Source organism: Acipenser ruthenus, chromosome 2 (genome assembly GCF_902713425.1).
Source record: "Acipenser ruthenus chromosome 2, fAciRut3.2 maternal haplotype, whole genome shotgun sequence".
NCBI lineage: Eukaryota > Metazoa > Chordata > Actinopteri > Acipenseriformes > Acipenseridae > Acipenser > Acipenser ruthenus.
This window is the reverse complement of record NC_081190.1, coordinates 45,732,801-45,745,021: the sequence shown is the minus strand read 5'-3', so window position 1 is coordinate 45,745,021 and position 12,221 is coordinate 45,732,801. Positions and strand designations below refer to the sequence as shown.

Genomic DNA, 12,221 nt, shown 5'->3' with positions numbered 1-12,221 from the left:
CAAAACTGCTGGACAATGACCCGAAGCACAAAGCCAAAGCCACACTGGAGTGGTTGAACAAGAAGAGAATTAATGTTCTTGAGTGGCCCAGTCAAAGTCCTGACTTGAATCCAATAGAACATTTATGGTGATTAAGATTGTAGTCCATCGACGATCTCCAACAAACTTATTAGAACTGGAGCAATTTTCCTGTGAAGAATTGGGCATAAATCTCACCATCCTACTGTGCAAAGCTAGTAGAGAACTATCCAAAAAGACTCATAGCAGTAATTGCTGCAAAAGGTGCTTATACCAAGTACTGAGTTAAGGGGCTGAATACTTATGCAACCAGTAAATTTCATTTTGTACATTTTCTTTGCAAATTTTGCTGACATTTAACCTCTTCCTCATTTATATAATGTTTCAATTCATAAGGTATGTTGTGGCTGAATTCCAAACCAAATTGTAAGATCTGTCTTTTCCCCTATAACAATAAATCATTTTTTCAAGAATAATAACATCTAACACAGCATGTTTCCAATGGAGAATATCTGAGGGTTCTTCATCTTTCCATTTTTGTAGAATCTGTTTTTTTGCTATTAATATTGCTGTTAACAGAACTCTTTCCTGAAGAGTATTTACATTGATATCACTTGGTGTACCTATTAAAACTATGTTCTTTGTTAAAACCACATCAAATGATAAAATGCCTGAAATGTAAGATTCGATTTCATGCCAAAATGTATGTAATTTAGGGCAATCCCAAGCATATTGTAGTGTGCAAGGTATATTTGTTTTTGGTCTAGTTTCAATTGTAATAATAAAATACCTTGTTTTGAATTCAAATCATGTAGAAGTCGACCTTGATCGAAATAATCAGACTAAACAATGTTTCAAGTGAATATAAAGGAACAGTTCTATAAAAATAAAACGAAATAAAGGAAAAATTAAAGCTGCAACAACTAAACTAGGAAAGAAAGGAAGAATTAACTAAACTAAACAGTACAGAAAAGAAAGTTTAATCAACGACACCCCACTCCCGCTAGTTGACCACCGATCCAACGCAATCTATGGGAGATTCCCTTAAAGGTTATAACTGCATTCCTGACAGCTATTTAAGACGAAGGTTAGTCTTAACAGGGGTATCATTACTAATACAAATATTTACTTTAATTAATATTTGATAATCAAAGCATCGTTAAATCAGTCTCATATATAATAATTTTTGGTTCAGAAGGCAATTCTCAAAGCACCCAGAATTGTCTGGCTTGCGGCGCCGCAAGAGTCATTCAGTGATCGTGAAGATAAGCCATTTGTTCAGCAGTTAGTTTATGACTCTTTTTAAAAGCATTCTTTGTCAGTGGAGGAGTTTGTGACCAGAAACCAAGAAGACACAGAGAATGGTTTAAGATTCCTCTCTGTATATTTCAATTCTGTTACTTTCATACACAAAATGATATTATGACCCCCTCTGAGGCTACAATATGTAATACGTTTCCAGGGGATCTTCCACATCTCCAACAATTAGAATTATTAGTTAACTTTACATCTAAAAATTCTTTCTGGTCTGTAATAGACGGTATGCACTATTTTACACTGAATCGATCTCAGTTTTGCATTTGGTGTAGCCAACTTTATATTATCATTGATATGCCCCCATTCTTCATCAGAAATGTTTGTTTCCAATTCTTTTTCCCAATTTGATCTAGTGTTATTTATTGTTTTCCTATTATCTCGTATGAAAGTGTAAATTTCTTAAATGAAATAGGAATTTGAAGCATTGTATAAGAACACTTCTTACTTGTTTGTATTGGGACATTTCAATGATGGGCCTAGTATTTTATGTAATGCATTTTAATATGCAGCTATGTTCTAGAATCAGTTACAGAAATATTATATTTGTCTCTGAGTCCTCAATGAAGAGAAGGAACTATCACTAAATAAGTCTCCTGCTGTATTAATTCCAGCAATTTTCCAATTGGGATTATTTATAATTTTTTTATTGTGATAAATGTTTGGGTTATTCCAAATTTCTGAAGATTTGCATATGATTTTCCAGTTATTATTTTTAAGTGCTATCTTTATAAAAATTAAATGAGTATTATAAAAGTAGTAAGTGTTCTTTGCTTGCAATGAGTGGATCGTGTAGCACGACATTCTTTAAATTTACAGGATCAGAAATGACCTGTTCAAATAGTTTCCAAGAAGCTGTTTGATATTTATAGTCTACTAACCAATCTTTAATGAATTCATTTTGATATGCTAGGAAATACCAATAAGCATTAGGTACAGTCAACCCTCCATGTTTATGTGAATCAAGTATTTATTTTAATTCTTGGCGTTTTGAAACATCAAAGGAATTCTGTAAACATTTTATTTGCACTTTTAAAATATTTTTGGGGAATTCTAAATGGTAGCATTGCCAATATGTATGCTAAAGATGGCAGTATTTCCATTTTAATTGTAATGCTTCAACCCCATAAAGATAAAGGGAGTTTGTTCCATATCTCTAGTTTATTTTTAAGTTTCTGTATTAATGGTTGGAGGTTAATATGAATCATATGTTTAAACTCACTGTGGACAATAATCCCTAGATATATAAGACTATTTTTTGTCCATTTAAAATTATAATGTTTTAATTCTAATTTAAAGCAATTTATTGAAAGGGGCATTGCTTCTGATTCATGCCAGTTTATTTTATAACCTGAAGTTGTACTACATTTGTCAATTATATTCATTAAATAGTGGATGGATGTGGATGGATTTTTAAGTGTTGGTAAAATATCATCCTCATATAAATTAATTTTTTGATGAAACGACTTTCTTTTAATCCCTTGAATGTGTTCTTCCTGTCGAATGGCTGCGGTGAGAGGTTCTAGAGGTTCTAGAGCTACACTAAAAAGAAGAGGAGATAAAGGGCACCCTTGTCTAACTCCTCTAGTAACCGAGAAGGATTGAGAAACTTTTAAATCACTAGATACAGAAGAGATATTTGTATTTGTTATTTGTATAGAATTTGAATCCAAGACTGGAATGAACAGCCAAAACCCATCGCTTCCAATGTACTAAGTAAATAGGGCCATTCTAATGTATCAAATACTTTTTCGAGGGATAATGCAACAGAAGGAGATGGATCTTGTTTTGCCAGTAGCATTACATTGATAAGGTTTCTGATGTTTTCTGATGAGTTTCTACCTTTAAGAATAGCTTTCTGTAATCTAGTGGCCAATATTTTGGTTAAAATATTGCAGTCACTATTTAGTAAAGAAATTGGACGATAATTTGCGTAGCACAGTCTAATGAATCTTTGTTAAGCTTTGGGAGTACAGTACACCCTCGCTATTACGCCCTTCATTATAACGAACCTTCAGCTATAACAAACCTGGCCCATGGACCCCAAAATAAATAAAAAAAGATAATATAAACACACACTGTCAATATTGTGGTCTGTACACACTGGATGCTGCCTCTGCAGTGAAGGCAACTCTTTTTTGTCTCAATTAAAAGTGCGCACTGTGTAACTATGCCTCCCAAATGAAAATCATTTTATGTTGCAACAAAGCTAGAAATATTGATTATTTGAAAAAAGGAGTAACTCAGTGTGGCAAAGTGGCCTGCAATGTACAGGAGTGATGCAGTGATTAAATGAAAGGCAGACAACAGCAATCCAAGTGCAAGTGGTTTTATTTATAATCCGGGTCTAAATAAAGGAACTGCAGTTCCAAATAATAAAAGACAGTCCCATTACAAACACAATACACAAAACACGGTCACCAGTCCTGAGTGCGTGCTGTAGTGCTTGTGGTGTGATTACAGTTATTTATTGTGACACAGGTGGAGTGCTGTCCGGGTTCATGCTGGATAGCTCCAGATGTGTTAGCCGTCTACTAATAATAATAACAAACAAACACTTACGATACAATTTCACAATACACAGGTCCTTCCAGGTTCATTCTTTAACCAAAATGAAGGAACAGATTATGTCGCTTCGTCCACTTTTTGTACCGTCACACATGACCCCTTGGTAAACGACTGCAGCCGCTCCTCCAATCCACAGCTGCTACATCATCTCCCTTCCGGGTTGATGAGTTAATGCACTGAAGCTCCGCCCCCTTTCTAGATGACCGACTTCCTTTTAACCCGAGGAATTAATTGTCAGACCAAACAGTCCAGGGTACTCTGTTCCCGTTACTTAGCGCCCTTACAGGTCGGGAGGGAGATTTACCACTAAAGATCATTCTATTTCTGTCACACGCAGGCATATCTTTGTCGTGGATATAGGTTGTCAAAAAGCACTCTGTTTTTTGGCTTGTTCAGCAACCATGCGGCAAAGCAAAATTAATTAAAGAAAAAACAACAACAAACCTTTCATGTCAAACTTTTCATGTCGGGTTGATTTGGAATAAAAGTTCAGTTTTGGATTCTTGCTTGTTGGATTAAGATTTGCTGCACTTTGAAACGATTCATGTCAGATTGATTTTGAATAAAGGCTCAGCTTCAATTCGGGATTTTTGCTTTATGTACTGCGCTTTAATTCTTTAACAAACAGGATAAAACAAAGGCAAAATACTGCATACATGAGACAAACAGTTTATCGTTCATTTTGATTGTTCTTTCGCTATAACAAACCTCTCGATATAATGAACAAAAGGCTTGGACCCCAACAGGTTCATTATAGCAATGGTGTACTGTAGTATAATATATGCATTATATAGTGCTTTTGGTAACTGTTTAGATTTAAAATGTGTAGTTATACATTTCCAGTAAAACAGGAGCTTAAGTAGCTCTATTTAGTTAAAAATATTCACTGGAAACCCATCTTCTCCTGGCAATTTGAAATTCCTGTACCATGGAATAGCTTACAAGATCACAACACAGCGAAATAAAATAAGGAACTACATCAATTAGAAAATCCATATATTATAAAAGTTTAGTTTAATAGTATAGGCACCTTTCTTACTACAGTTGGTACAAGACTGGATAATGCTTTGTTGGTGGATTTTTCTCGTGTACTATTGCCTAGTAACTGAAGACATGGTATTATGGGAGATTGTAGTTTTTAGTGGATATTTTAGGGGAAGCCGGAGGAGAGGAAGTCAAATTTCTGGGGTGGCACCTGTCACCCCTGGCGTCACCACTGGCTCCGGGACATATTCCATGAGAATTTAAGCCCTGGTACATTACAAACCTGGAGTTAAATGACCAAGAGCTTCTGAGAAAACAGCGTGGGGCTCAGTAAACACGAATCTCTGTTTTGCGTTGGAAAGGTTAGGTGGAACAGTCGAAAAGAAGCTGGATAAATTTGTGGATACCATCAACGCATACGGAAGCGAGAGGTTTGGAGTTGAAAAAAGTAAGGAGAAAGTACAAACTATTCCTGGAAAGCCTAGACGGCAGCAGGAGATTGAGCACTTGGAGAAAGGAGGCAGCTGAGGAAGCAATGGAGAAGAGCAGAACAAAGTCAGAAGGAGGGAGTCAATCTGTTACAAAGGGTCATAAAAGATAAGCTTGCAACATTGTGCAGAGCTGAGCACCTATGGAAACTCTGCAAAAAAGAGAAAGAACTAACTTTTATAAAGACTGTAGCAGGGCGGTAGTAAGCCCAGCTTATTGATATGTGTTTGTTTGTTTTATTTTCAGAACGAGGGTTCCCCCTCCGTCCCTGTGTTATTTTGTGTTTGTTTATTTTGATGATTTATTGTATTTAAATGTATGACGGCGAGCGCCGTATGTTTTGGTATTGTTTTGTGTTTTGACGGCGTAGCCAGTTGTTATTATTTAGTAACGTGGATGGGAAGCCCCATCCACATGTTGTTTTAAAAACTCGTGCAGAAGGTGGCCATCTCCCGAATTAATTAAGTGATTTAATTTGTTGCTAATCGGGTCACCTGTTATAAAAAGCCTGCAGCTCTCCAACTCGGGATGGGTGTTAGTGAGGAGCGAGAGTGGAGAGAAACGAAATGAAACAAAACGAAACGAAACATGATTTGAAAAGATTCCAGGAACAGTGACAGCAACTGCCCAGCCTGACCGGGGATCGTATTATTTATTATTTTGTGTCAGAGATTTGTTTTTGTTTACCCTTTTATTTTGCTCTGTGAGCACAGTGTTTTGTGTTTGAATATTTTATTTATTTTTGTTTGTTAATAAAAACAGAGGCGCAAGTACCGGGTGTCAGTTTTATTTTTCGTGCCTGCTTCTGCCGTGACGTCGCCACTCGTCTACCCTGTCACAAAGACCCATTCAAATTTGCAAAGAAGTTATTCACCAGGGAGAAAAATGGCATACTAAAAGCAACTAAGTCTGAGCTGGAGAGATATTTGGAGGAAACCCGTACAGATTCAAAAAGGCAGTCAATTCCTTCAGACATTCCACCTATCAATCCACCAGAATACCAAATGGAGGACTTTGCACCTAAGTGGAAAGAAGTAGAGCAGCTGTGAAAAAGGCAAGGGCGTCATCATCTCCAGGGCCTAATGGAGTTCCGTACAGAGTATACACGACTGCCCCTGGTGTTCTACGAATCCTGTGGAAATTGATGAAAGTAGCATGGGAAAAACAGGTTGTACCAAGAGCATGGCACCGAGCAGGTGGGGTCTTTATACCAAAAGAAAAAGATTCTACGAGTATCGGTCAATTTTGCTCTATTTTCCTGTTAAACGTGGTAGGCAAGATTTTCTTCAGATTGATAGCTTACCTATTGAAGAACTGCTTCATTGACACTTCAGTACAGAAAACTGGTATTCCAGGTTTCCCAGGATGCTAAGAGCACATCAGTGTGATCTGGCAGCAAATTCAAACAGCTAAAAAGGAGAGGAAGGAGCTCCATGTGACATTCCTGGGTTTAGCTAATGCATACGATTCAGTACCACATGAACTTCTTTGGGCAGCATTTGATTTTTTCAGTGTACCGAGTACAATAACAAACTTAGTGAAAGCCTAGTTCGGAGATTTTCAATTTTGTTTTTCAACTTCAGAATTCACCACTACATGACAATGTCTAGTAATTGGAATAATGACAGGATGCACCATTTCTCCACTGGCTTTTACCATGGCAATGGAAGTAATTATTAGGGTGTGAAAATGGGTAGTGGGAAGAGAACGCTTGACTTCTGGAATGCGACTGCCACCAATTAGGATGGCATGACAATCATGACTACAACAGTAGCCTGCACTAATCGGTTATTGGGCAAATTAACCAATAACATTGAATGGGCACGAATGCAATTCAAGCCCACTAAGTCAAAGAGCATCTCTATAATTAAAGGCAAAGTAGTGGATAAGAGGTTCTACATTAACCACGAGGCAATACCAACAGTGTCTGAGAAGCCTGTGAAAAGTCTTGGGAGATGGAATGATGGGGACCTAAAGGACACAGTTTGTGTGGGAGAAGTGAGGCAACAAGCAGTGCAAGGATTAAAGAGCATAGGCAGCAGCGTTTTATCGAGCAAACTTAAACTCTGGTGCTTTCAGTTTGGTATACTGCCAAGACTTCTGTGGCCACTCACTGTCTACGAGGTTTCCTTGACAACAGTAGAGAAGCTGGCAGCTTTAATCAGTTCATATGTCAGGAAATGGTTAGGAGTTCCACGCTGTCTCAGAAGAGTGGGACTGTATGGTAAAGGAATACTGCAGCTGCCAGTCTCAGCTCTAACCGAGGAGTTTAAGTGCGCCAAGGTTTGATTGGAAATTACATTGGTAGAGTCACACGACGAATGTGTGAGGGAGGCAGCAGAAAATGGGTGGCAAAGGAAGCTGTGGATGACGCAAAGGCTGCCCTTCATATCATTGATATCATGGGGTAAGTACAGCATGAAAGAGGAGGCCTTGGTCTCCTACATGACACAGAGCAGCCCCAGCTCAATGGAGGAAGCTAGTAGTCAACGAGGTGCAAAAGCAGGAGGAGAGGATGAGGTGCGTAAAGGCAGTTTCCCAGGCCAAGCAGGGAGAATGGACGAGATGGGAGAGTGTGGAACAACACAAGATCTATGGACAATGGAACAGAGCAGGATCAGTTTCCTCATCAGGTCAACATATGATGTTCTTCCATCACCACAGAACCTTAATCTATGGGTAAGAGAGGATCCGTGGTGTCTTTTGTGTTCATCTCTATATTAAGACACATTTTGACAGGATGCAAGGTGGGTCTTAGCCAAGAATTAATTCAGCTTTGTATTTATGGATTAGACTTACATTAGCTGCAACAACTGATTTAGTTTTATCATAAATCTGTGATTATATGCATCTAACCAAAGCATGACTATTTCTTAAATCAACAAAATGTGTTTATAAACTAGCAAAGCTAAACTTTCGTGGTAAAATGAAGAGGCTTACAAACACCTAACATTATTTTACAATGTATTGTTTGTTACCTGTAAAGTCTACTAATAGCCCACTGTGATAACTGTGTAAAATGCGCTGCGACATGTTTGCTATCACTTTCCCACACGACACGAACCTTCTCTCCTGTGTATGTGGGTGGACGAGTGTGGGTGGGTCATGTGAGGAGTCCAGACCCAATAAGAAAGGAACACATTCAACATTCAACAAACACATTCAATTTACTGAACTGGAAGTTAGCAAAAAAATAAATACCAAAATAAAAAAAAAATGCTGTCTTTATACTCACTCACCCTCACTTTGTCACTTCAAATAATGTATTTTTAGCGGTTTGTAAATGCTACAGAAAGACAGTTCTGCACATTATCCACCCTTCTCTGACACAGACTTTTACTGAAAATTACTGAAATCCAAGACGTTGTTGAATGTATTTTCATTCCTCCCGTCTGTTCGAGAAGGGTGTCTCAGCAGACCGGAGGCTCCAGCCCTTTAGTTGTGCGTGTGCAGCTCCTAGGTCACATCATTATTCTACGCTACAGCCCAATCAAATGATAAGGGTGATCGCTTGCTTTGTGTTGAGAGCATGTGCAATGTTATTGTTTAACAAAGCCTCGTATTGAGTTGGTGGAGTGAACAAGTAGGTTGTTCAACAGACATCGGTAAGTGATAAATGTTTAAATAACAGAAAGAAAGAAAAAATAAATCTATTTTTGACCATAGCTATCGTTTTGCTTAAAATCATACACTTTTTTGGTTACAACAGACTTATAAATATACATACATTTACTGTTAATCACGTTGCTACCTGTGAAGTGTACTTGGTAACTTGGATTAAAATACAAAGCATCACTTTTAAAAAATATAGTTTAGTTTAATTAAGCTTTATCCACACAAGTAGTATTAAAATATATTCATTGTATGGTTAAAATGCTGATATATTATGCACAGTGTTTACATTTTTAATTGGAACAATTTTCCCATGACATTATAGGTATGAGTGCAGCGATTTACTATTTATTTTGGACGTCATTTTAAAATGGTTGAAGTGAAGCCCACATGTATGGACCTCATTAGGTCATGCAGTAATTAAATATAACAGCTATTGTGTAACTACAGTTAATGTTCTTACTTAAGCATAACAAACTCTCTTTTATATTAGTTACATTTCACTGTGTTAAAGGCAGGAAAGCTGCATACATTAAAACGCTGCTCACAATGCTGTCAGTTTTTTTGTAAGCCATCTACATATAAACCAAGGGACCAATATAGCGTAAGGCGGCACCTTTTTTAATGTAATATATATTTTTTATGCTTTCACCTTGGAAAATAAGTAAAGTTGTAAAATCCATTGTACTAAAGAGCACCTACCCTGTGTGCGTGAAACACTCACTCTTATGCAGCTGTGCTGAGACTCGATTGCTAACACTGTGTAACAATTTTTTATTTTTTTTTTGTTCCTGGGTAGTAAGTGTTATTTCCTAATTGCTTATGCCTCAAAAGTATAGAAAATGGCTATTATTCCCCACAAACTTTGCTTTTGTGACCAGGACAGCGATATTTTGAAATTTACCTATTTTCCAGAACATTCCAGATAGATTCAGTGCTGAGTAAACTTGGAGTAACTTCTAGAACTTTCCAGTAATATAAATAGTAGTATAAATACAGGGGCCTTAAGCCCACCAGTTCAGTTTAGTTCCAGCTGCCTAAGTGGATACATATCTGCATTTTTCTGAGATGGCACAGGCCACAGCGGACTGAGTTCTCTGTGGGGAGGAACAACGTCAAGTGGGAGCCACTGGTGGACCCCCGGAAGGTGCTGATGCCACCACTGCACATCAAATTGGGCCTTATGAAACAATTTGTCAGAGCTCTAGATAAGGAGTCGGCAGCCTTCAAGTACCTTCAAGACTTCTTCCCTAAGCTGTCTGAGGCAAAGGTCAAAGCCGGTGTTTTCGTCGGACCACAGATAAAGAAGATCCTGGAGTGCAATGAATTCCCCAAGAAGCTCACTAGTAAGGAGAAAGCGGCTTGGAACAGCTTTGTCGCAGTGGTTCGGGGCTTCCTGGGCAATCACAAGGCCGAAAACTATGTGGAGCTGGTTGAGACTCTGGTGAAGAACTACGGCACAGTGGGCTGTAGGATGTCCCTCAAAGTCCATATCCTTGATGCTCATCTTGATAAATTCAAGGAGAACATGGGAGCATACTCGGAGGAGCAAGGCGAGCGCTTCCACCAGGATATACTGGACTTTGAATGCCGCTACCAAGGACAGTATAACGAGAACATGATGGGAGACTACATTTGGGGGCTGATTCGTGAAAGTGATTTACAGTATAATCATAAATCTCGAAAAACTACTCACTTCTAAATCTTCTGTAGTCATTTTTGTATTACTTTAGTATAAATACATGTTAATTTGGATTCATATGTTGTTTTTTCTGACGAAAAGACACAAATTCGCCTGTTTTCTCATTGGAAATAGGTAAATTTCAAAATATCACTGTCCTGGTCACAAAAGCAAAGTTTGTGGGGAATAATAGCCATTTTCTATACTTTTGAGGCATAAGCAATTAGGAAATAACACTTACTACCCAGGAACAAAAATTGTGTTACATAGTGTAATCAATCATTCAACTGAATCTCGGCAAAGTCTGCACGTGAACTAATTGTGCACACCCTGTGCCCCCATATAAATACCCACTTTAATCTGCACGTAAAATGATTGCGCAGTCCCCGTGCCTAAATACAAATATACATTTTAAATCACCTGTGCTACATAACCCATACTTCGTGCACCACTACACACATACATATAAACATCCCACATACAACATAAAACACAAAATACGCACAGGGGCAGGGCACCCTGCCACATATCTCCTCCCTTGTGAGCAGCACACATGGCCTTAAAAGGCCACCTCCCACCTTAAAAGCCCAAAAGTCTTGGTCAGAGTCCAGGGCCAGGAACGGAGGCATCACTGGGTCCAAGGGGGCACTCCTGACAGTGGCAATGCTACCAGAGGCAACGGCAATGCTAACAGCGGTAAGGCTGGTTCCTCCAGCCAGGGCACTGCTGACAGTGGCAACGGCAATGCTAACAGAGGTAAGGCTGGTTCCTCCAGCCAGGGCACTCTTGACAGTGGCAATGTTGCCAGTGGCAACGGCAATGCTAACAGTGGTAAGGCTGACTCCTCCAGCATAGGCGGTCCTGGAAGTGGAAACATTTAAATATATTCTTAACCTCGAACAAAAAAACAAAACAAGGTCCGATCTACAAATGGATCTGGAGTTGTAGTCCTGAGAGCTACGCATTACACATGTGCGCAGTGTGGAGTAGTGGTTAGGTCTCTGCACTTTTAACCGAGGGTCCTGGGTTCAATACTGGGACACTGCTGCTGTACACTTGAGCAATGTATTGCTCCAGTAAAAACCCAACTGTATAAAATGTGTACCACAATTTGTATGTAAAATAAATAATTGTAACTCGCTTTGGAAAAAAAGAATCAACCAAATAAATACCTTTTTAAAAATTATAAATAGGCGAGAGCACCATAGTGGCAATGAAAAACCTACCCGACCTTTATTTCACATACCTTACGATCAATACCTACCTTTATTCATAAAACCACCCTGAACACTCGGATCCGAAGTTCCATTTGTGATGAAAATGATGCACTTAATAAAACTAAGTGAGTATAACAATCCTACTAAAAAAACCTGCCCAAACAACCTTTCAATACCTTTATTGATCAAACAGTGTTTGGGCTTATATATTGGCATTGGATACTTTTCATTTTTACCTGCGTTGAAAATGCAAGTTAATTAATCCACCTCACTACTTAGCCATTCTTAGGTGATGCTTCTTAAGCTGCTGTGTTAACTGAAAAAAGAGTGAAAAGGGG

The 12,221-nt window shown here is 38.4% G+C and overlaps 1 protein-coding gene across 4 annotated transcripts in view; it reads right to left on the bottom strand.

Moving 5' to 3' along the window:
* LOC117409338 (transient receptor potential cation channel subfamily M member 3-like) overlaps positions 1 to 12,221 on the bottom strand; it is a 403,329-nt gene that overhangs the window by 16,162 nt on the left and 374,946 nt on the right. The window lies entirely within an intron of this gene.